The sequence below is a fragment of the Temnothorax americanus genome, unplaced genomic scaffold (assembly GCF_048541705.1).
Source record: "Temnothorax americanus isolate GAGA-0224 unplaced genomic scaffold, ASM4854170v1 Scaffold21, whole genome shotgun sequence".
In the NCBI taxonomy this organism is placed as follows: domain Eukaryota; kingdom Metazoa; phylum Arthropoda; class Insecta; order Hymenoptera; family Formicidae; genus Temnothorax; species Temnothorax americanus.
The window spans coordinates 2,086,604-2,110,921 of record NW_027509349.1 but is presented as its reverse complement, the minus strand read 5'-3'; the positions used below and the strand labels follow the sequence as shown (position 1 = coordinate 2,110,921).

Sequence of the window (24,318 nt, the reverse complement as noted above, 5' to 3'; positions counted from 1 at the left end):
TGAATTTCCGGAAGGCGCAGGAATATTCATCTGCCGCAGAAAAGCGAATCTGTGTCACGCCGCGGAAGGAGATCGAGCTGGTACGTTCAGCGAAAGAATGAAAGAAACGAGTCGCATTTAAAAATATGCACGAAATATATTTTCTTATATATATATACACAATATATACAAAATATATAATTCGTGGAACAAATTATAAAATATATCGCGAAAAAATTCGGACGCGATCGTTATGTAACTCCTTGAAAGATAAGAAATATATATGTTTAAAGACAAAAATTTTACAAATTTTTAGTAAATTGTTGTAATATGAAAATACAACTTTTTTCAGTAAAATAAAAAATTCTATTTCCGTATTAAAATTTCTAAAATGTATTTTTGATTCAAAGAGATAAAAAATATGGTTTTCGAATTTAAGATAAAACAAAGTATTATATGTAGAGGGAAACAAATATTGATTGAGAACTAAGATATTTGAAAAGGTAAGTTAGTTTCCAAATTTTTTTATGAGATTAGAATTATCGGAAAGACTCGCTCGTTCGATTCTTTTTAAATTACAGGCCTTAAATTTGTAGGTAGTCAGTCCGGCGTGACAAGGAACAAACACCGTATTTCTCGGGGCAGTATAATGAAGAATCATATCTACTTTGGAGTAGATAAACGGGCGCGATTGGCAGTCACGCGGGCCCCATTATTAACCGCACAATAAATTCGCTCTCCAACGATGTCCCGTCTCCCGTCAATGAGCGAGATACAGCGATCGACTGTCGTTCCGGGGGCCCTTTATCGGCCCTCGTCGCTTCGTCAAACATTCTGTCACTCACGGGGCGTGAACGCGCCTTTTATCGCACATCGCCGACTAGAGCGAGGGGTGTGACGATGTCTTTTTTTCGGGCAATTAAACGTTAAATCGACACGATACCTCACATTCATATACTGTACAAAATATAATTAACCGATCTTTTCTCCAAATTCGGCCGTATTCAGCGAATTTTCCGACCTTCTGTCACTGAGAAAAAAATATTTAGATAAAAAAAACTTATTTAGATTGCTGCCAAGAGCTTATTTACTGAATATATAATACACATATTTATTTTAAATTAGATATTTTTACAAAAATGAATATTTTTTTTAAATCTAAATATTTTTTTCTCATAATCAGTGAAGATTTTACTGAGATGAGGTATAAAAAACTTTCTTTATCAAACCTAGTGTGTGTGTGTGTGTGTGTGTGTGTGTGTATACAATCGATAGACTATTTAATAAAAACAGTCGATTACAGTGAAATTGTTTATTAGCTTGTTACTCGCTTATTGTCAATTTTATTTCAAATTTCGCTCAATTATACGTTAATAAATTCTTCTCTCAGATTCTGTTCTTATTAATTCTTATTATGGCGTATAATTATTTATATTATTCTACTCTAAAAAGTTTCCTCTTTAGAAAGGATTGTTTTGCATCAAGGATCAAATTTTGCATGGAAAAGAATTGAAAAAGGGAATACGCACTTTCGTAGCACAAAACACGGGGTGGACTAAGTGATTTTTCGCGATTCCAGCATCACGAGCGAATAGGGGGCTAGGGAGTGGGATGGGAGGGGTTTTCATTTCTCGTCTTACTCTCCCCCACGGCCTCCTCGAGCACGGGGATGCCACGCGACCGCTGATTATACCATTCATCGACTGGCATGGTCCGAAAGAGGGTTGCGAGCGTAAACGCCGTAACATCTAATGTACTCGCTTCTCCCCCCACTTCTTGTTTCCCGTCTGCTTCGACCTGAATGCTCGCTCATCAATGAAACGACAGCTTCTCGACGATCCATCGTCGGCTCCTTAAGATCTTCTCCCTACCTCTTTAATTGGCAACGTCCGTTTAATAGACGCGGCGTATATGCAAAATCTCATTATTTGCGCACATATTTTCTTCAAGGGTATGCCGTATTACATCGAATATATCTTGTAATATATCGGAACGACGGAAAAGTAATAAAAATTTATAATAATAAGTCATACATTTTGCAGAAAAAAATGCTTAATTTTTCATTACATAAAATTTTAGATTTTCTATATTTATAATCATAGAAAAAATACTGTAATTTAGATAATTAGAGTAATTGCATTTTATATTAAATAAATTTATGGCAATTTTTATACACGGAAAAGTCAGGTTCAAGATTAGGCTTCTTCTTTTTACACGCACAAAAATGTTGTATTATTAAATGATATAAATAGTATTAAAATATTATTAAATGATATAAATTTGATTTTCAATATTACAGAGCATAAAAATCGGTACGTAATGGTAAAAACAATGCGTGTGAGTACAGAGCAGAACATGATCGCAGTGATTGCTGAAGCGACAACAAACGCGCCCCGCGAGGAAGGGGTTAACAGAGGCTGAGGGGAGTGAGACGGTTGGGGATAGTCGAGAGGAGGCGACGCTGGCGAGCGTCGAAAAGCTCGCTGATTACTCCATTGTCGTGCCGGTTGTTTCAGTTAATCGCAACGCGCCGTGGACTTTTGTTGTCCTTTTACAGCCTGCATTCAAGCTGATACGTCCATCTTGATACTTAATGCCGTTAATGTGTATGAAAGTTACAATTTTTTAGAAAGAAAGAAAAAAAACGAGATTTTTGATCAAAATTTCGTTTGATAAGCGAAGAATACCATTATGAATATCAATTAGATTAGAATAACAAAATCGGAATATACTTAAAATAATAATTGTATATCTAATTAGGATGAGAAAAATTACAAGTTAAAGTTTGCAGAATAAATTTACAAGGTATCGAAAAGTCGATTTATTCTTTTTATCATACCATTGTTGTGTGCATTCTGCAGTATTGTTGCATTTTGTATATCGTAAAGCTATATCTATATACAAGTGTATAAGGCGTAATACAGAAGTGTATCGTATCTTAGAAAAAACGTTGACTATGGATCCGTTAAAAAAATCCGTTATGAGAAGTGTATCATATCTTAGAAAGTGTTGACTATGGATCCGTCAAGAAAAACCTGTTGTGTAAAAGAAAAAGCAAGCACCTCGCCACACGCCGCGGAACGCCCGGTGCGCGGCGTCAAGAAGTTCCGCGGTGGGATTGCGTCATAAATGTCGTCATAAACGAGACTCGATTGTCTCTCTGTATATCGTTTCTCCGGCGGCCGGACGAAAATCGAATTCCGTTTTGTTTGGACGAATCTATACTGGCATTCGGTATTCAGAGCGCGGCCCTCGACATATCAAAATAGAGCGCGCACAATAAGTTATTCGACCGAACAAAATCGTGGGAGGTTGCGCGGCGCGGGAGCGCGAGATATAGGGGGGGGGGCGAGGGGACGACGGGAGGGTAATATTTTATAGAGTCCCGTTTGGGTTACATACCGTGAATACATCGCGCGGAAAAAGGGTGGCGTGGGGGATGGGATGGGGTGGGACTCGCGCGTGTGACTGGAATACGTCATCGAAAGCCTACGGGGTTGAATTACCTCCCTCCCGGCGGCGGCGCACGTATACTAATCTTCATTCGCTGTTTGATCAAGTGCACTTCTAAGTGTCCTTCGCCGTGTTGTGACTCGGAACTGGGGGGGAAAGGAAATTCGGTGGTTCCAATTCCACTTCCGGGAGTATATTGTTGGAACAATGAAAGCGACTTCCGTGAAAATCGTCGAGGAAATATCAGCGCGAGCTCTCAAGCCTCTCGTTCCCCAGTGATTTAGATCCAGTCTTCGCTCGACTTAATAGCGACTTAACGACTCGGGCTTGTAATACATAATTCCGATTCCATTTATCTTAATTTGAAAAAAGTTAAAGAAAGGATGCGATCGCGCAAGAGCGGAGGGACATTATGCGAACGTGACGCGTTGTATCATGCGGAGTGATCGTTCGAAACGTCCATTATATACCTATACAGAGTGTATCGTAAGAATGCCAAGCCGATAGAAAAGAGTCGAGACATCGGGCGACCGACCTTGCAGCCTGTGTCCCGTCAGATGAACACTCTCTCGCTTCTCTTCCCTTCCCGCGCTAGATATCCCCCGTGATTATGGCTGCGCCGCGTCGACGTGTGTATATGTGTGTGGTTCGTACTATTAATAATAATCGGAAAATAATTATCCGACTGCGGGCCGAGCGACGGCGGTTCTATCGATGTGTGTGGGCGGCAAACCGTGCGCCGCTGTGAATCGCCGCTAATTGTGAGGAATGACCGACTCGCGTGTCGGCCGATCGCTGATTCGACATACGGACGCTTTCATGACGGACAAGGCCGCGTGCTAACGATCCGGGGATCCATCCTTACGATTATCGGTACGACGGATCCTCTGATTGCGAAGCCGAACCGAGAGCGCGCGGACGAACCGCGCGTCTTTTGAGACCACCTACGACGAGCTTCTATACGTTGCTTTTCGAAAATTCGGGGGTTGCTCCAGACACTGCTGTAGGTTGCGTAATAGTTTGTTTTACTGTAAAACCCATTAGGAATATCTTCTAATTGTAAGTAGTCACAAGAAAGTATATAGGGATATACACAGATTAAGTTTGTATGCTTTTGCTATCTTTCAAAATAAATATAAATAAATGATTAGACACTAAAAAATTTGATTAATTCACGAGTCGACACCAAGGCGTTGGAATTTAGGTAAGAATGCAATGATGCCGTGAGAGTTTGATAAGAAAGAAAAAACGCGTTATTAAGAACCTGTCCTCTAAGAACGCGGTCGCGTAATTGCCGGACTCTGCACGCGACCCGACAAAGATACTCTCTCCAGGCAATAGAGGACAATGGCGGACTGTCGACATTACGGGGGACATTGTCGTGGCTCGATATGAGCCCCGTTGCCTCGGGTATACAAGCAGCAATATCGAGATCCTGCCAACCGCCCCGCGCGGCCACCTTTCACCCACTTCCTACTCTTCGAAGCATCAACATCGTCTCAAAAAAGCGAACGTTTTGTTCGCTCAGCCTGCATTCTCACGCATTGATAAATGAAAAGTCAGCTCATTACTTGAATTAATTTTACTAAAGACAGCTATTTTTCGTCGCTACATTAATCTGTGTGTTAATCTTTTATAATTTTAATTTGTAATATATTTAAATTTTTAGAGATAGTTATTTGAGATTTAGACCCTTTAAAGTTATAATGTTCGCACCTCACCCTCCCTTTATTTATGTCAATTTTTTAAATTTTAAGATATGAAATATAAAAATACATTTTGTGATAAAAACTTTTATATTTACACGTTCACAAAAATATGTATTTATTTCATTAGCTTCTTATTTAAGCTTTTGTCATCCTTTTTGAGTTAAAAAAATACTATTCTTCAATTTGCAACGTACTTACCTTTTCGCGCTCGTTCGGTCGAATGTACGCGTTCATAAACGCAGCTATTGTGACGGCCGAGTTTTTCGCAAAGGGTCCAAATAAGCCCTTTATCAATCTGATTCTGTATACACGCGCGAATGGCTGTCTGTGACAACGGCCCTTTTTCCAATTATCGACTCGATCGACCCTTTCCATTTGATTCTCGCACCATGCGAACCATGATACTCCGTGATACAAGGCGAATCGGCATTGATAGCGCTTTCTCTGCCCGTGAATGAAAGTAATAGTGATTCACTACGGAGATTTTTCGCTTTTCATCCTTTGTTTCGGTTATGTATTCACTTCCTAACTAATCAAGTAAGGATAATATTATTATTCTTTATAGTTGTATTAATTATTTTGGATAAAATAATGCATTAAAGGGAGATGAATAATATATTATAAATTATAACATATAAAACGAAGAAATAAATGTATAATAAAGCATGCACACACACATATTGCAAGCTATGCAAATAATTCTAGTTGTTAGATTAACTAAAGTTCTCTTTAAAAATGTCAATTTAATATTATAATTTATTAGGATAATGTTAAAGTTATAATGTTAAAGATATATATGTGCGATTGTTTCTACAATTGTGCGTAAATAATGGAAATAAAATAAAATGTGCAATTGTAAATTTTTTATTACATTTCCTTCGAACTCGATCGCCGTTGGCGCGGACTGTCTGCTTCGTGTAATCGATTTGCGGAAGTGTCAATAAAGTAAAAACGTTATCGCGAGTTCGTCTGTGTGGGAAAGATAAACGGACCGAGCAGCTTGTCCTTCCTTCTTATAAAGAAAACCATCGAGGTTAAAGAGAAACGAGCGATTATTTGATTTCGAAGGAACATGAGATCGATAACGTAAAAAACTGAGGCTTTTTTATATCTAGTCCTCCCAAACGAGAAAGGCCTTCCAAATTTTTTTTTTAATCTCTAGCTTTTAATCTCAGAAAGTTACTAGAAGTGTTCGTAGAAGTGTAATAATTCGAACTGTGTGAAGATACACTGAGAAAAAAAATTTATTAATTCCAAGAAATATTTAGTCCAATACGTTCAACTAAACATTTTAGTTAGTTAACTAAACATTAATTAAATTAATTAATTCTTGATTAAAGAAACTAAATAAATTGTTGAAACAACTAACGTTTAGTTAACTAATTAAAATGTTTAGTTGAACGTATCGGACTAAATATTTCTTGGGATTAACAATTTTTTTTCTCAGTGTACATATATTCTTAGCTTATGTCCTTTTTTCTCATCATTCAGTCATATTCGTCAACGTATATTCGAATAATCTTTTTTATATATAATTGGTTATATTTTAGTTATGTCGATGATTTGTAATTATAATCTGAAAAAGTCAATTTTTTGTAATCTTGATTGAACCGAACGATTAAATTACGGACCATTCATTTTTTAAAAGTTTATTATAAAATTATAAAAATTAGTTCAGTGCTTTCGGATACATAAAAAGATACATAAAGATAAAAAAATATGATTTTACAGCAAAGTGCTTAAAACATTCTTATGCTATTCAACGTCGTAACCTAATAGCACCCTTGCAATGTTTTAACCTCCTTCACTTCGTCTATTTCAAATTAACACTACAAGTAGAGTGCTACCAAATTGAATAAAAATTTCAAACAATTTCTTTTTAGTAATTTTTTAATTATTCGTTTTTAACTATTCAAAACGCGAGGATTACATGCGTTCAACCTCTTTTTTCAGACATATCCAAAAATCATTCTATATAGCTTCAAATATGCAGGCATTAGGGCGTTCTATATATTTTATATTTGCGATACCGCGTCGAGAGAGATGCGTATTAACTTTTTTATACATGAGTCACTGAAGAGGGCCCGATTTAGGGCCGAAACGTTTGAATTTTAATGTTTTAATGTATTGACTAATATAAATATAATTTTTCCGCATATTTGATCTTGCGTCGGCTCTCATATAGCCCATTATTTCTTAACTTTTTATATTTGCTGGTGTTGTCACAACCGTATTACCGATTAATCGCGGTTAATTATATGAAAGTCCTTTCTATCTAATTTTTAACATCGATTCGTTATTACGCTCGTAGGCAGTTACGTATTTGCACAACGAATCATCTGCCCGGCAAATCTTCTTAGGTGATTCTCATTCGAATCCGCGCCTTTCATTCCTCCTCGAGAATAACGCGTCCCTTTACGCCGCGATAAGCCACCGGCGAATGTTATCCAAAGAACTTTCCTTTTCCTCGCGGCCGAGGAAAAAGGACAATTCTGTATTATTGCATTATATCCGGGGAGAGTTCGGTGCCTGCGAAAATTGCCTCTTCCGCAGATTATCGAATTATCCTGCAATCGCGAGAATAAAAAAAGAACAAAACTTCTTCCTAGGCCGCAAAAAAAAAATCAAATCGCATCGTATTCAATTTCATTAGGTAAAAGAGTTTTGTATCCTACTTTGTAAGAAAGTTATAACATTTGTGCATACAAAGAAGATTCGACGTATATGTTTAAAATCTAAAGAGATTTCAAAAATAATAGCTATATCACAAAAAATTCTATCATTTCAAAAAGATTTTCCAGCACCGGTGACTTTTAATCGATGCAACACGTTCGAATAATTGAACAAACTGTGCGCAAATGAACTCGGCAGCTCTATTTCCGTTATCCTCGCAAGAGCCCGAGTTACGATAATGCTGTGCGTTTAATATAAGAATCAGTCGTGCCATTGCAATCTACGGCAGACGTGCATGGGTAATTGCTTGCGGAGTTCTCGTTATTGCGATCGCTATCAGAGTCCGTCTTCCGAAATCCTAACTGCTTCTTGCTCGCACGAAAATACAATATTATAGCGCAGTGCAATTATATTATACAGAATAGCCGGTGATGGTCGTATTGGGTATACGTGACGATATTCCTCGCCACAAAAATTAAAATAAAAAATTGAAATAAAGTTAAAGAGGAGCTATTTAAGTTAGTTAAAGAAAAAAAAAACGATAGAAAATTTTCAAGACAGGGAGGAGCTTTTCAATTTTCACGAGGGACTTTTTTTAGTCATGGGGTTTTTTGGTTTTTTAGCTTTTTGGCTTGAAAATTTTTTCTGATTTTTTCCCCTCCTTATCCTATTCTTTTTTTAAACAAAAATATTCGAAATACAATTTAGATAAATAAAACATTTTTCTGTTGTTTTTATCTAAATAATAAAATATCTAAAAAAAGATAATTTTCACCAACATTTCTATTTCAATATTTTTCAAAATCTCAAATATGTTCAATCTCGACATTCGAAAGAATTGCATTAGACCGTATATTAAAAATAAAGCTTATCAAATATCTTGTGATAACTGTTAAAAGAAGGCGTAATATTGTCGTAATGACTAATATAATAACTAAAAGAAAATAAATTTATCGTAGGTGGCAAGTTCTCTCTTTCTTTCTGCTATATAGATAAAATCGCGTTACGTCGAAGCCGAGAAATTTGCGACGCGCATAAACGTCTTGTACACGTTTCGTTGCGGAAATGAAGCGAATCGGCAGATACCCGCATAGGAACATTAGAGGCGGTATCTGATACAGTCAAGGTGTTTAGGAATTACCAGACAGTTTGCGCCCACTATGAATTTCCATGCTCGCATGTCACGATTCGTCCTTCACGTTGCGATTGTGATTTTTACGGCATTTACCTGTTGCGATCCGAAGAATCTAACCAAATTTAATATTCTTAAGCAATTACGAAAGCAATGAACAAAAAAAGAAGCGAAGAAATTATATATTTTAAATTATCACAGTTTATATAAGATTAACTGTTATGATAAGTTACGTGTTATCTTAATATCATCTTTTGTAATAAAATATATTAAAATAAAAAATACATGGATAGGGACGAGAAATACAATTTTTTTAATACCAAGATTTCTTTATGCTCAGATCAAAGGATTTACAATAAAATACAATAACTCTATCGTTCCGAAATTCTTTCGGTACCCCTAAATAACAATAACTAGCCGGTATTATACTGTATCTTAACTCCCGTCCCGATAGCCGATGATATATACAAGCAGAATGAGGTCGGATTTGCTACCCTTTGTGCTATTGTGGCTAATACGGATCCAATTCAAATCCGCCGTACACGATATGGCGCTATCAGAATCCTTAAATCCTGTTTGCACCCATTGTCCAACCGCTGGCCAGACTTTGGTCCTTTTAGAGCATCGACCACCCATCTTCGTGACTGAACAATTCGACCTCTCTTTATATATATATATATATATATATATATATATATATATATATAATTTGTCTTTAATTTTTATTATTTCTTTTCTTGATGTTTTTTTTCTTTTGTATTTTGCTCTACCGATTTTTATTTTGTCTGCAAGATTTAATGTTCGCTGCGTTTCCAGCAACTTCTCTCTTTTTTTATTCGTAGAATTAATTAACAATAGAATAATTAACAATTAATATACAAAATCTTGAAGGACGATAAATACGCACAAAATTGAAAGAATTAGAAAAAATTATATCACTGAGTTGGAATAAGTACCTATACAAAAATTTACATGGAAATATTATTATCGACATGAACATCTAAGCCTCTTTTGTCATTTAGATGATTTAAAGACATTACTTAATTGTTTCCAAATTTATTAATTTTATAACGGTTGTTTACTAGAAGTAAATTATTTTGTTGTCAATCGACATTTATCAAAAAATATCTTTTTTGTCGACAGTCATGCGAATTTATCAACGTACGCGCGCGGAAAACAAGTCTGCCCGATGGACGATATCACGAAGATTGCAGTGTCCTGCAATAAACTTACGCTACAATTTCAAGCTACGTACGTGTTAAATTCACACATTATCTATCGTAGCTTAACATTATTTTTATAAAATAAAATAAAAGAAAAATGCTTGTAGAGATATACCGGCGTTTTTACAAACAAAAAATTATTTTATTGGTGTAGAATTTACCAGCCGTCGATCGATCGTGTAACGTCGAGCTTGAACATTTCCTTTGAGATGGCACCTCAATTCAAAGCTAAACAATTGCAACATTATTCTAAAATAATCAATAAAAAAAATTGCAACATTACAAATTGCAATGTACAATACATTTTATGTAATTTTTGTTAATTAATATATTGATAAAAAATAATATAATTATTATAATCGTTAAATTGTTATACAGTGTCAAAAAATTGCAGCGTTTTTAAATAAAATATATTATATAATAAACTAGAAAAAATATATATATATATATATATATTTAACAGTATTAAGTACATTTTTTTTGTCACACACTCATAAATTAAATTGCATAAGTAACTTACGTTAGCGAGACGAATTCGAAAGATTATTATTGTTGTATTTATACTCTATCGATACCAGTTTTTTCTCTCGTTATCGTTATTATTACCGTCGTTATTCGCGCGGCCATTATTACGCAGCGAATCAAAGTTCTCGAAAACAGAGGCAAATTTGTCGGCCGGATTAATTATTCAATTTGAGGCGCGGTGAGTTTTCTACATTTGCGAATGGCGCTGAATTAAAGAGACACACATATACCGCGCGTGTCGTATACACGCGCGACCGAGGGAATTCCCTTTTTTTTCCCTCACGCGACAGACCACCGTGTCAGTGTGTCGACGCGTTTAATTGGCTCGTTATATTAATTGAATTTCATTATCCGTCGGCACGACAATGAACAGTGCTCGTTCAATGAACGAGAATGAACGGGTCGAGCGGCCGCATTTTCCGCGCTTGATTACCGAAAAACGTTTCACGCGGCGTTTGCTAAGCCGGCGATTCAAAAAACGCAGACAATCCGAGCGGCACAAATCGACATGGTCGCGCTTTCGCGCTCTCGCTATAAAAATATTTCTCGACGCGCGTGCGGCGTGTAAAATGTCCCGCGTGTCGTTGATTAAATCCAAGTTAATTTTTATTACCGCCAATCAAACGCGATCGATATAAACGAGTTTACGCGGAAACTATAAATGGAAATTTTGAATGTAAGAGTTTAATTTTGAAAATAGAGTTTTTATCTGTTTTTCTCAGAATTACTTTTGATATATTTACAATTAATACAAGTCGTCTCACTATATACGGAAGGGGGGGGGGTTTAAGAAAACATGGATAAAAAATATCTTTAAAATTTAACAAAATATCTTTAGTAAATAATTTACATTTAAAAATAAATCAATTGGATGAATTCTTCGGAAATATAATATTATTCAATTCAATCTCTCGAAGTGTGTATAGCAAAAGATTCCCCGATTTCGCTGGCATGCCGTAATACAAATTGTTAGTTTCTTTTATAGCTCTCACACCAAAATAATTGCGTGCGCGACTGAAAAAAACCCGCTAAGTTAATTGATTATTTCGCGCTAGCGGTTATCGGAGCTCGGCGTTCGTTTTCCGCCAACATGTCCGTCGCGGCGCGCCGCGTCGTCTTTGCCATCTCTCGCAGAGACCGATTTATGCGGCTGACAGCAGCCATTGTGCGTGTCCGGGGCTGTCATTGTCCATTCAAACAAATTGACCGCCGGCCGGCCGGTCGGTCCATTGAGCAATCTTCACAGAAAAGGGAGAAAAATGGCGTCACGAGCACGGCCGACGTGACGCGCCGGCAGATGTGGTGGAAAAACTCTTGCCGTCAGAAATTCTCCCGCTGTCTTATTATGGGACTTTTCCCGTCGATCGTAAATCTCTTCCCGCGATCGGCGAATCTCGTGCACGCACGAATAAACAGTCGCGAACAAAACGAGAGGCTCCCCGATAGTCTCACCCGCGAGGTTTACAAAATATCGCCCTTTGTGCGGCCGAAAAGGGAGAATATGTAGCCGAGCGGTGCGGCGAATCGATCTTTCGGCGTTCGATCGCTATTAATAGCATTTTTTACAAACGTCTGTTCAAATCGTTCCTTTCACAAGGTAGGACGAGAATAAATGTAAACGGGGTACAAGTGCTAATATCTCTGATGCAGTTCCTTGATTTGACTCTTGTAAAAATTATTTTGCGCGTGATTAGACTTTCAGTATCATGACGCAATAATGGTCCACACGCAGTCAAGAAAATGTATTTCATTGTTGCTCGCTAACCGCGGGAGAACATGGCGACCATCACACATGATCATCAGCTTTGCAACCGGCGACCTTAGGCGCCCTTTCTTTTCCAAGGTCTTTCAAAAGCCTTTCTCAAAGACTTTAATTTTACACGTGAGTAATGGCCGGCAAAAGGTGCGGCCAATAAATTTTTTCTTATCTGCCATTTGTGTTAGCTTGAATCAGCGAAAGGCAGTTTTTGTCTTCAGAGAGATTAGTTTCGGTTGCGTCTGCGTATTGAGGCAATATGTGCGAAGGAAAAAATCATACCGCCCAACGTGCGAGAGAAATCGCAGACAAGTGATTTTCGCACGTGGCAGTGCCTTGTTGAGCGTATGTTCTTTTAGAGGGATCAAGTCGTGCAATGTGCATGTGCTATTAATCATTACAAAATACCTAGAAAAAAAAGAGTACCGACAAAGTTGCGTAATGGCGTTGTGTAATTTTCACGAAATCCTGTTGTCTCATCACGGATGAATGATGAATAATCGATTAGTTTGGACTGGTTCCGGTATGTTGATCATGAAGAAATTAAATTCAAGCTCGTCGACAATTCGTTTCGATCTAAATTGCTTTGTAAACAGTTTCGTAAAATAGTTTCTTAAGTTCGAAATAACTGTGATGTTTTTTTTTTAATTGAAGTTGAGTAACGGAAAAAGGGAAGAAGAGAATCGATAAGTCCAATCTATAGTTTAGAAAAAATTATCGGAAGAAAAAGATCAGCAAATATTTTCTGTGCGATTAAATACCTTTTTATGCGTCGACAATTCGCGAATTATTCTTTCGAAATCGTCATCCTCCTCTCGAGAAATTTATCGATACTAGACGAAAGAGGAGACAGAGGGTGAGAGAAGGAGAGAGGGGGAGGAGACATGTAGTTAATAACCCGTTGCTTGTGACTCTAATATTATGGATATCGTTGTTTGCTCAGCCGCCGAGAAGGGACGAGAGCGAGCCGAGAGGAAACGCGAGAGCGCGATCGATGCATTTATGCATGACGCGCGAATCGAGCAATAATATTTTCCTTCTCCTTTCGTCCCGCCCCGGCGACGAGGAATACGTTGCACGCTCCCGCGCGTGTCTCTCCGCGCGAAGAATTGTACGCGCTTCTGTCGCGAAACGGTCGTGCGACAAGTCCGGCGTTGCCGGTGATTTATTGCAAAGTGGACAAATGGACGAACAGACGGACGAATTTATGGACGGTATATGTGTCTCTTAGGAAGCGGGATACTTGTAAAACTCCATTATTACAATACGCCGGTAAATCTGACGAACGAGGTGGACGCTATGTATTTGTTTTATGTAAAATAGCGCGGATCAAATTGAAACAATGTTCTCCTCATTAGTCTTACTTCTCTTCGCCGACTTGTCGATTTGAATATCGTCCATTTTCCCTCTGCCATTATTTCGCCGATCACGAAGATTAAGCAACACCCGCCGTTTAATTCAATCCAATCCTCACCACCCGTGACCGCCTTTTACCTCTCTTTCAATACGCAACACGGACAATAAATACCGGCGCGCTCCTCTGAGCTGAGCGCGGGCTCCTCTCTCCGTCTCTCGCGTTTTCCGCGTGAAGCGAGGCAAAGTTACCAAGGAGAGACACAAGACGGATACGAGAGGAAAAAGAAAGATCCGTGGGGCGGCGCGGACGGGAAAAGGAGATAACGGGAGTCTCCGCGTAGAAGACAAAGGGCCAGCGGAGAATTAAAAGTATCGCGGACAAAGCCGCGGGACAAGACGCGGGAGCTCATTTGGTGTCTCCCGGTGAATGGGCGTTCATTATGATGCCGCCCGGTACTAACAATCGGGTTCATTTTGTCTCTCCTGCTCGCGGCAACAATGGCGCGCATGGGAGATGGAGGAGAAGGAAAGGGTGGGTGGGAAGGGGGAGGTGGATAAGGAGGAGGAGGGTGGGTTACGGGAGACCGCGTCGGGACCCCACCGCCATCTTGACTCTGCCGCGATGTTCTTTTGTAGTCTTATAAAGCAGCCCCGGGGAAGAAAAAGACGTCGGCTTCCTCGAGAAAGGGAGGTAGCACGGTGGAGGAGGGAGAGAAGAGAAAAACCGACGAGAGGAGGGAGGATGGGAGGGAGGGCTCGTGCTTTGGAGGTGGAGTGACTACGAGGAGAGAAAGGGAACAGCGGGAGGAACGACTGGGAAAAAGAGGAGGCGGATGAGGAAAGCCGCGCTTCTTGGTGAACGAAGAGGTCGAGCCAAAATGGCGGAGAGAGAAAGGGTCAAAGCCGATATTCGTGCGCGTGATGAGAGATCCCGCCCTTCCCATGTCTCGTGTGAATGATTAGCTGATGCCCGCAATTTTATAAAACCTCTTGATTACGCACGTCAATTCTATACATCGCGGTTTTTTAATATAAAAAGTTAAGGCTAGATGCGTTAACCTGACTGGAATTGATTTCTTAAAACGATCAAGAAGTACCACCGTATATTAAAATCGTAAATACGTCCTAATTAAATCTAATATCTTCAGTTACCAGCCGCCATGTTCGTAAAAAACTCAGTTTCACTTAATATATATTCACTTAATATAATAAAGTCAAGCTTTTTTATAGCCCGAGTCAATCTGACGTCTTTCTGTTTCGCAGCGACGGTAGAAGTAGTCAATAGTTAATCAATCATCGACAGAATCCATCACAATTCACAGCGGTTGTACGCGCGGCTATCCTCTCTCCCTTCTGCATCAACCACGTTTTTCCACCGATTTCCTTTTGTCGCAACTCGGGGATTGAAGGATGCGGCGTTGTCGAAAAAAAAGCGTCATGAATCCAAAAGTACCGACGCGCAACGGAAGCTGATGCGCCTGCCCCTTCGCATCACCTTTTCCTAGACGCGCCGTGGCTAATCGCACAAAATCGAATCGAAAGTGATCGATACCGTCCCCCCTATATACAGCCGCGAATGACCATGAATTACCCGCGTCTGCGTTACCTGAGGGCGATCCGCGTGAAGAAGGGAGACATCGGGGACCCCAACAAATTGATATTGTCCCCGCAATCGCTAATAAATTGTTTTTCGCCAGCATAAAAGACACTTTGTTCTATTCAGTCGCGGTCCCCTTCCCCTCGAAGGCGACCGCGACGGGAAGAGGAAAAGATAGGTCAATGAAAATTTCAACGTGTACCTACCCGACATGCTTTTCGCTTCTCGCCGCTCCCGACTTGTCCGATTCGTAGAAATGCATTTGGTCGTTTACAGCGGTTCGATCGAAATTGAGTTAAGACTCCACTAAGAAAAGTTGATGGCTACAGCACCGCTGTATAGCTGATGTATCATGATTTCGTTAGGAATGCTACTTATAGACTCGTACAATTCTCCAATCTACCCTGTATAAACTGTCGACTCGAAATTTTCTAGTTTAGTCTCTCCAGACGCCGACAATACTCTTTCTTTATTCACACCTGTCGGGAATCCTATATGCAATTTCCATTAATTTCATCGATATCAGAGGTAAGCCGGGCAACAAGGTAACTTCATTAGAGTACCTGGACGAGAGACCGATGAGGAGGATGCCAACGCCGTCGCCGCTGTCAACGCCGTTCACCCTCTAAAACGAATGTGGGCGCGACGCAAGGTGGGAGGAGGGGGGCAGCGGGGGTGGATCTGAGGGAAAAGAATGACGGGCCGTGAAAACCGTACAGTCACGTTGTTATATTGGCCGGTAGCCTCTTGGCGAGAGCGCGCAGCCGCCTTCGATGCCGCGGTGCCGATGCCGATGCGAGGGGGCCGCCGTGCCGCTAGTACCGGTTGCTCCGTGTACCTCCCCCTTGCCCCCCCTACCCTCCCCTACACTATAGTGTGATTAATTCTATTTACCTGCGGCCGGTGCAGCGGCGGGTACACCCGTGCCGTAATTTATCAGTTTGTCGGGCCTCATTGTCGCCAGCACGGCTCGTTGCTAATAGTCGGCTATTCAGGAATCGAGAGGAGCCATCTATTCTTATTACGAGGGCCGTTGTCCGACGGTTCAAGACACCGCTGCACACAATTCCCCCCTCGCCGTCTCTCCTCAGCTCCTCCTCTTCCCCCTCGCCGTCCACCTCCCTCCCCCTTCTGTTTCGCTCTTTCAGTATAATAAGCGTTTGTTGATGCGCGGAGTATTCGGTAATTGGTGTTAAAAGCCAGAACAGAATCCATTCTTTCCTGACTCAGCGCGTATATAATGATTTGCACGGGAATGTAAAATAAATATTTTTTCTCATTCTTGTTTACCTTCCAAATTATGACGTTGATTATGACTTAATCCCGCTAAAAAATTTCCATCTTAATCAAGCTTATCTTTAAGCAAAACTTTCTTACTTCCATCATTTTCCTCGTCCGCGAGTCCAAGATTGTATTATTATTACGAGCAGATGGAAAAGTTTTGTAGCCATTAAAATGCTTTAGTCGCTAACGGAGCTCAGTTTAGATGACAAAACGTGATACGGGGGATCGGCGCAATTCTCCGGCTTGTTTGTCGCATCGCCCCGGTGAAATATTTTCACCGGAAGCAAGAAGAGCCGCTAAGCCAGACAAGATACACCCCGGGAGGGTGACTACTGGGGGCTACTGTCCCCAATACTCTGTCGCCCCGTACACACCGTAATCGATTAGGCCGCGCGCACGGGCATGGGAAGATTTAGTAACTGAAACAGATGGGGAGTTTCGGACGGACGATGTCACCCCTTGTCTCCTATAGTCATTAGCCCCGACCATTGTGGATACCTGACGAGGCTGCCGTGAGAGACCCGATCGGTACCGATACGCAAATCGATACCGTCGGCTCGATTCGACTTGGGGTGCGTTCGTCGAACACTCGGACCGTTCGCACCGATTTCCTAATTAGAATCTTCAGAAAGTTAGAGATTTTCATATCAAAATATGAAACCTTTTCCTCGTTAAAATATTAAGCTTACCGTCAATAAGAATGTGCGATGACGGAATATTTTATGTTAGAAATTTCCAACGTTATATAGTTTTCTAGGAATATTCAATATAGTACGCTCGCAAAGGTTGAAATATTTTATACAAATTTATATGTTTTAGAGAGAGAGAGTCATATTTCTTGTCAGTGCCATGCACATAGAGACGAGATCGTTCCGCGAAGTGCATCCACCCTCATTCGAACCTAGCTGCCCTCGTCTTCTCGTTGAGAAGGAATATCCCCGTGGTGGCGCATTATCGTTGTGCATCGAGGAAGGGTCTAATCTCCAACCCAGAATCATTCTCGACATTCCACGGTGTTGTGCGAAATTCCCAGATGCATTGCTGAGGCGTGATTCGCCTTTCAGCACACGGTTTGGCTGATGCCACAAATGCTCGGCGAGGGGAGGTAGAGAAGCACAATGCTTGTACCGAGATACTCATTTAGTAATTAAACAAAAAAATAATTTCGTTTGGGAGACATGGAAAACAGATTATTGCGTCAATTAAAAAGTATAATAATGGGAAGACGTACGATCATTGATTGTCAACGTGAAATTCTGGCTTAATACGAAATAATCTCGTGATTCGATTTTACGCGATCTCGAATACCCTAATTCGAATTGTTCTAATCCGACGTTTTATACGCCAATCTAATAAATGACGAGCGAGCGACTCCCACCCTCTCTTACGTGCCGTTGATTACATCGATTCAGGCCTAAATCGATTCACCGAGTCTTTCGATCCGCATCTGCCTTCGACTGCGCCGAATTCTTCATCAAGCGGGAGATCCGACGCGTCGATTTTCCTTCTAGTCATCATCCTCTCTTCATGGTCATAGCGGCGCGATCCGCACGATCATGCCGCGTCCACACGGCTGAATTCCCGACTGAATCCTATTCGCTTGACCGAATCGCGTCTTAAATCACATTCTTGTATCAGGGGCGGATACACCGTGAGGTTAATGAAGCTTAACGTTGGAATAAAAAAAAAAAAAAAAAAACATTCACTTATCTTCGCCTTAAAGCTATCTAAACGTCATGAGATTTCGTATTTTCTTTTTTTGAGACACGGTTAACAATTTAATGAAATCATTCAATCCTAATTTTCATTTATCTCGGATGTATCTGTATCTTTAATGCAGTTGTAGAACGCGAATAAAGTTCCGAAAAAATTGTCCGAAAGACTAATTTGTATATTTTTCATATTTGTTCTGAATCCCTTTTCGTTTGCGCGATTTCTAGTAAACTTGAAGTATCAACGCCGATTTCCTAATCATAGATACAATAAAAATTGAAATTGTGTGTGTGTGTGTGAATTGAAACTGATCGACAATCCTTAACAATTTTTATCGTCGCCCGCACTCCGCCCGAACGCTTCGACAAAATGTCGGCGACCCGCTTCTCAATATTTACATTCACATATTCCACAAACTTCTCCTCTCGAGAATCTCCAATCGGGAGAGAGGGGAGAGAAGAGGAGACACTTTCCGCATCCGTGAAAGATACACGGTGTCCGTGAAAAATCACCGAGACACGCGACATAGTGGATTCCCCTCTCACGGCAGCGCGCACGCCGAAATCGCTATATCCGCGATACTTATAATAGCGTTATCCCCCTTCCCCCCTGCCGCCCTCGCTCCCGGGATACCATCTCTCCAGCCTTGCTCCCGTCCTCCGACCACGCTCTCTTTCTGCCGGTGTAATTTATCACCGCTCATAACAAGGAGCCGCAAGTTTGTACATATTTCAGTCTCGTAGCCTGCTCATCCCACTGCTCTCGTTCTGCACCCCGTTATTCTCCCTTTCTTCCATCCAGCTTCCACCTTCCTCTTGTAGCGGTATCTTACCTCCCTTACGCGTGATTCTATAAGAGAGCAACTAGAACGGATACTGCAGAAAGAAGAGCTGCGTCCTGAGAGGTCCAAATGACTTATTTCTGTTTATTATTACAGTAAAAACAAAGTCGTGAGAAAATTATTAAGTGCAGCAATGATCAATAATGGATCGACACAACTAAAGAATTATCTTTATTTAATAGTTGACTTCACATAACTGAAATTAAGAAGAGAATTATTATCAAGGGGAACGTAAAGCGTGAGAATTACAAAAATGTATAAATCAATCAAACAGTTTTATAACGCGCCTGGCGAAATAGGGCATTCGCGGTGCAGACGTCGGCCCTGGTGGAAAGGGTAGAGAGAACGAGTAGAAGTTGACGGGGGAGAGAGAGTAGCTGAGGGGTGCCGAGAGCGGAGACGTTATTATTTATACGCGCCATTATATGTCAGCCGGGAGTCGCGGGAATATTGTTCAAGACATCCCGCGCATACATTACGCGCGCAAGCGAGGAGGGGGCGGGAAGCGAAGGGAGAGAAGGGGTGGCCGTCGTAGCATGGCAGGCTTTTATTACCGCGACCACTTATTTGTTAACATAATATACACATTACGGGGCGGTGGCTTCGCGGTAGCACGCGCCATCCTGTCCTCGACACGACGGGGCGAGGAGGGGGTGACTTCGGAGGGGATGGCTTTTAGACACGGTGGACGATTTTTCGCCTGTGCTACTCCCTCTTCCTTCCCGCGAAGCCTCCTTACGAGCGATTGTCGCTTTTCAATTAAACGAATGACATCAATATCGAGAGCTATTGTCTCTACGGGATACATTCGTAAGGAGTAAAGGATCTAACAGCTGAAGACTCTCGGAGGATTTTCTGTGATTCTTAGATCTTTAAATTCTGTAATAAAGATAAACGCGACAACTTGATGTATCTTCTGTATAGAGTCCTTCAAACGCTTTCATTGACTTATGCAAACTTACATTCCCAGACAGCACACAATATCCTATGGATGTCCATATTATGTCCAGAATGCCTATGGACGTTATATGAATATTTATAGGATATTGGTGCTATCGGGGTTGATGGATAAATCGGAGATCCGAGATCAGGACGATCGAGTCGATAACTTCTTCCTGTGTTTAGCATAAACGTAAGCGACAATGGTGATTCGTCAGAACGCTCCGTTCGGGACTTTGTCCACAAACGTCTCCCGCGCGCAAGGGTCAACTCGGATCGGGGTTGTGGCAGATAGGGCCATGAAAAATCGCGGAATCAAAACACTGCGGCACGATAATCGTCACAGGAGCTCCCAAGGATCACGAATAAACATTCGTTATCCTTGCACAATGGCCCGCACAATGGGGACCGGTTTTCGCGCACGCTTATGATGTATTATGGGAGAAAAGCGGAAACGTATGTTTTTATCCCAGTTTCCCCCGTTTAGTGGCGTTTAGTTCGCTCCACTGGATCGCATTTATTTTTCCTCCCCTGCCCCGGTTTTACCCTCTGCTCTCTGACTTTTCGTCATTCTTTCTGGCCGGAAAAAAGCGCAATGTCGTAACTACCGGATACTCGAGTCTTTGAATTTCAACGATCTTTTGGGGTTCCTGAATTTCTCGTTTTTAAATTCTTAAAATTTTGCTGACCCTTCAGCCTCGTACATTTTTAATTACATTTCTCAAGTACTAAAATGTCAAGATATTAATTCCTAAATGTTAAGGTTTGTAGATTACGCGGTTTTAGAATTAATACTTTTTTAGATATTCTTAGATATATTATTATTTTATAAACGAATGTCCTTTTCTTTTCACTTAATCTCTCTGATTTTGGGTCTTTTTTTTATTATTAGAAAAGGTACAGTTGAGCTTAGTGTGGGATACTCAAAGGACTAGTTACGGATCGAGCATTATATCCTCTGTCCCTTTTCCGCACCCCAATGCAAGAGTGTGCCATTCCACTTCAACGGTGACATTTATCATTCGACGTAGCCGACATAGCTGTTGGCATCGTTGTCGTTCGATATTATGGCTGTTAACGGGGACGTAATGGCATTATCTGGCCATTGTCCGACATATGATATACCGTGCATGCTGCGAAGGGGTGTGGGGAATACTAATTCGCGAACACACACCAGACAACCGTGTCTCGTCAATGGGATTTTGGTATCCTAATTTGGTAACGGACGTTTCGCTCGATTTGCATAATATTTCTTTAATCTCCTCGTTTAGCCGTTCACGGGGTGTTACGCGCAAAAAGTGCTTAATTTTCCGCGGGTTACTGTGGCCTGCAATAAAATATTTGCTTCTTTCGTGCATTATCATATTATTTCCTCTGACACTCAAGTCTTTATGTTGAAAATAAAGTTATAAAATTATACGCAAGATATAAAATCTCGATCTTATAAATTTTAAATCTCAAGAATTTTTCTCTAAAATGTTTCATTCGAGGAGGGGTTTGAGATGTTTTCGTTCCTATACATTTTTTAATAGCAGGCTATTATTTGTTTTGTTTAACTTCATTCTTTTTTCAATTATCAGTATTTGAAATTTTGAAACTAAAATATGGAAATCTCCGTTCTCTTCGAATACTCTATATACCGTGAATTTTCTATCGACTTCAGCTTTCATATTTCCTCTTAATAAATCTTGTTCCGTTCGATAATTTAAATCTTCAAAATAACTTATAACGCGCCGTCGATTGTAAATGTTTTGCTTTTCAGAACGAAAATATCGAGAGACTAGATTAAACACATATTTATTCTTATATTATTTGATTTCGATAAGCATTTCTGTGATACCTATATTTCTGCTAACAATATATTACTTGTTAATATTTCCGAATAGTAATAATTATGAAAGCCGCGTATAGTAAAATTTTCTTTGAAAAAAGTTTCTCTAAGATTAGGTATGAGAAAGCATCGATATTCTTACAAAGACTTATAAAATCTGTATCATTCACGGCGCTTATTTATAGCTTGTACCTCTATGAAGACGTTACGTTCGCATTCTTCACGATTCCTGGTATGTAAATTGTAACACGTTCCACCCATGCAATCGCGCGCACGTGTCTAATATCCTTATTATTCCGGTTTATGTAATATACGTATTCCGATTAGCGCGCATGCGCACGTGTTATGCGGACGCACCGCGCGTTGCAGCGCGCGTGGGCGCGGATCGTAATCATCTGAATGCTCTCGGTTGTATCGCGGATCTCTTTCTACATGCATAAATCATGGACCACGTGCGACATAACTATGTTTATGAGATTGTATTGCGTTCCATATATCAGCGTCGATTGCTATATATTCATTTAGCCATCACCGAAATAGATATCATTTGTTCGCGTTATGAAAATTTAGATTATCTGGAGTGGAATGGAAAAGAATATCGAAATTTCGATTCCGTATTAGCACTGAAAGCAATTCATTCTGCCGTCATTGAAATTAATATCATTCGTTTGCGTCATAAAAATTTAGATCGTCGAACGGAGTAGGAAACTTAAGAAAATGTATGGTGGCTGAAATCGATTGAAAGTAGAATATTCAAAATTTTAATTTTAAAGATTCAAATAATAAAAATTTAAAAAATGTATATAGAAATTCTAAATTCTTGGTGATGTTGAATGTTTTTAAAATCAGATATTTTAAAGAAAAAATTTTTAAAAATTTTAAAATATAATTCCAAGATTTAAAAATATCCATTTTTGCATCTCGTGCACAAGTTGTTTTCCAATAAGCTTGTACGAGAACGAAATGGGTCAGAGTTGGTTTCGTTCGCTCTACGAATCCGCGGGTTCAATAGAAAGAAAATCGTAACGAGAAGGGTTGCAATTATTCCCCAGCCAGTCTTTTGACATAAGTAGAATTGAGGAACCGCCGCTACTCGAACACGTGGCGCCGGTTGACTTTCGGGTCCCATTAGCGCGATCGCGTCGCGCGTCGCGTCGCGTCGCGACGACGGCGACGTGGCGCAGCGCGTGCACGCTGTCATCCGTGAAACGCGGGACCGCTGTTGAACCTCCTTGCGGTGAGTGGGCGAGGGTGAAGCCGAGTGCTCCGTAATGGATGACGGCGGCACGGAAGGGTGGACGAGCGATATCGTTGAGCTTGTCATCGCGCGGCTCGTAGCCGCGCGAACAATTACGCGTGTCGGACGGCGAGCATTTGTACGTTAAACTCGAAACATCGGTGGAATAGCAAGAAAGTTAATGGGATTGGAAGACAGCGGAAGACAGACATTAAAAAACTTTCTTTCACGAAACGGTATGGGGAAGCATATTGGACATATTGCATTGGTAAACTGTAACCGTGAAGAGAAAAATAAAGCCGGAGGTAAGTAGAATAAAAGAGAATTAAAGAGCAACGTATTTATCTTACGGTATTTCCAATAAAAACATTCTGTCTTTCAATTTTGTGTTAATACTATATTCGTGATAAACATAAATGTTGATAAACACAAAATTTATTTTAAGAAAGAGAGAGAGAAAGAGAGAGAGAGAGAGAGAGAGAGAGAGAGACATCAGATCTCGAGAGAGGGAACTGCGTGCAGACGAGAGGTTCTCTGAATTTCGTGGACTTCTTAAGCCAAAGGGCGTTTTAATTCGCGCGATAATAAATGTTTGCATTTTGCATGTATCCAGAGTGTGCCTGGATACGTGGCATGTGGCAGGACCAGTATTTGTTCAGGCACGAACGGCAAATAGAAGTACGAGAGTCCCGAGACGCGTATCGTTCCCCCCTCGGTTTTGTCATACGTATATGCTTTGCATTGTACTCGATGCACTCATCCGACTCGCGCCAATGACGTAAGAATGTTTTCTACTCGAGAAGATTTAGCAATAGGGAGAGAGAGCGATTTCTCTTTCCTACATACGTTTGAGACGTGCACTTTGAAAAGAGTCCTAGAGAATGCAGATTTTTACATGAAATGTGTGGTAAGTGCACAACTTACGCTATTATCCTGGGACAAACTCGATCTCTTGATTAGATAAAGGTCCATTCGCTCTCTCCCCAGCCGAAAAGAGGTACCTATAATCGTCGTTGAAGATGTGAATTCCTCGAGTTTCAAGATAAAACACGAGTTGAGGAGTATGTAGA

General features: G+C 40.4%; 1 long non-coding RNA gene across 2 annotated transcripts in view; it reads right to left on the bottom strand.

Moving 5' to 3' along the window:
• Positions 1–24,318, bottom strand: part of LOC143897736 (uncharacterized) — an 83,997-nt gene that overhangs the window by 26,138 nt on the left and 33,541 nt on the right. The window lies entirely within an intron of this gene.